The 2500-nt window shown below is 38.6% G+C and overlaps 1 protein-coding gene across 4 annotated transcripts in view; it reads right to left on the reverse strand.

Moving 5' to 3' along the window:
- Window positions 1–2500, reverse strand: part of LOC138048280 (rho GTPase-activating protein 15-like) — a 61250-nt gene that overhangs the window by 28463 nt on the left and 30287 nt on the right. The window lies entirely within an intron of this gene.

Genomic DNA, 2500 nt, shown 5'->3' on the forward strand with positions numbered 1-2500 from the left:
CTGGACAGGATTACGGTTTATTACATGGTTACTGTACAAGTCAGCAGTTTGCCACAACAGCCATTATTTTCTGCACTGTTGCAAAGTGCAATAATTAACAATAATAATAATAATTAATAACATTGTTAATATTTATTATTGCTCCAAGAGAACATGTTGGTTGTTTGTATAGGTAATCATATGACGTCCAGTGCAACTCAGGATCTTAAAATAACTGAGGAGAAAGTGCTGCCTTTGTAATTTCATCTGCAAATGGTTAATAGACTTTCAAGTCTTCTCAGATAAGGACTATAAACCGTAGGCTCCGTCTCACAAATGTCTTCTATGTTCATAAGTTCTCGGTGGGACATTAAAGAACCCAAGCATTATTCGAGAAGAGTAGGGGATAAAGTTCCCCGGTGTTGTGGCTGTCCTGTTCTTTCCAGCAGGAGTGACCGGCTTGGCGGTGATGTCTCTAAAAAGGTTTTTGGTGTATGAGTCCACCTAAGCAGAAACAGCCACAAGTCAAAAAGGGACTTTGCCGAGTGCTGGAACAAGTAGAATGATGTAGATGTAGATGTGTGCAAATTATTTCCAAGTTGAACAAGAAAAGTAGTACAGGACGTGTATAGTTACTTTTTAATAATATACATAACAAAATTACAGAGGAAGTTCACGCCACCAAAACAAAAGATTTGTTTGGATCTTACCAAACCCTATTGTTTGTTAGCCAATCAAAACAATGAATTCTGTGAGTAAATTGCACTGAATGAACTCTTTTTTGCACTGTGTTTACAAAAAACTGTGCTAATCTCAGCCAGTCAGAATCGAGTAAGTTTGTTAATATGTATTTTATTAAGTAAATAAACGCCTTCAGTCCGCTGGTATGTCGGCTGATGATGTCCACAGCTGAGAGATAAATGACTATTTGGTTGGGAAGCAAAGCTTCAAGGACAATTAATATCATGATTCTTCCGGTTCCCTTCAGTGTGACAGTACCGTTGGGTGGTAGATGCTAATAGGGTTGCCATAGTTACTTCCTTCCCCTACCGGTAACAGATCAACCATGGGGCACCAGCTCCAAACCTCACCTCTTGATGATGAGTTTAAATCCAATAAAATTTAATTAAATGATGATTTAAAGCGAGTTTCAATCAAGTGTCATAAAACCAAAACCAAAGTAATTACTTTGGCCAATCAAAAAGGACGGAGAGAATCCAATGAACCAATCAAAACTCTAAGTAATTACACGCAACCGACACAAAGTGCGGGGAAAATGTGCACGCACAAGCCACGATTGGTTTTGGTTTCACTTCTGATTGGTTGAAAAAAAATGGCGCAGGAACTTTGAACCAATCACTGAGTGAAGTAATCATAAACCAAAGTAATTCGCTAATTATTTTCGATGCCCAATTGAAAACCGCTCTGACAAACGAGTTAACTGCCACAAGCTTAGGTTCACAAGAAGGCTTAGGTTCACACTGGGGACATAACATGGATGGTGATGAAAGAAAGAAAAACCTACAGACAGAGTGTACTTTGCAGGGTGCTGTTCTGGGACCACTGTTTAATATATCTTCTTTGTGTCTCCGTTTGGTATTATTGTTGAGAGGCATTGCATGCTATACCATCTTTATGCAGATGATACCCAGATTTATAATTATGCCATTTGACTCTTGTCAATCTGGTGTGTTAACTAGTTCGAGATTAGAAGCCTGCATTGGTGACGTTAGTAAGTGCATGTCGGCCAACAGATTGAAGCTTAACTCACTGAGTCAGAAAAAACAGCATTTTCTGTATTTGGTTCCCAGTTTCGTCCAAGCCAGTCTCTTCCTTATGTCCGAGTTAATAAAGATCTGATCAACACTCCTGATTCTGCCATAAGTGTTATTTTTTACAAGCATTAATTTTGGCTTATGAATTTCACGTAAACAGTATTTTTGTCAGTCATCTTTCTTTCACATACAAAGTATTTCTACAGGCCTTCTGATATTATGCGATGATGGGATTTCGCACAATCTACCTCAAATCGCATCCGATTGCACAATTCACGAAAAATCGCATAATTCACAAAAGGACGCGCAAAATTCATAAAATGAAACATAAATCAACACGTTTCTTAGAAATTCCTGCATAAATACGCCATTTTTAAGATGATATATCTTGGAAAAAGGCTAAAAAACCTTCGTCACCTTCGATTTCGTAAACATTCGAAGTTCAAGGCGTTATTTTTCATGTCGGGGACCTGGTACGAGTCTCCTTCGATTGGTGCAACACAAACACGCCCTTATATACACACCACTGAAATGACACAGTTGCCTTCTCTAAGAGAAGAGATTTGTGAAAAATAAGCGAAGTTGTAAGTTTTTCGGCAAGATGTAGTTTCTTTCGTTGAAAACTGATAAAAACTTACTCATAATTTTGTTGTGAAAGCGCTCGCTTTTTCTTCGACGAAGAAGGAAGTTCCCACCTTCCGCCCAATCTGACAGCTCACGATTGACCAAGAAAGTACCTCACAGGT

This window comes from Montipora capricornis, chromosome 1, assembly GCF_036669925.1.
Source record: "Montipora capricornis isolate CH-2021 chromosome 1, ASM3666992v2, whole genome shotgun sequence".
Taxonomy (NCBI): domain Eukaryota; kingdom Metazoa; phylum Cnidaria; class Anthozoa; order Scleractinia; family Acroporidae; genus Montipora; species Montipora capricornis.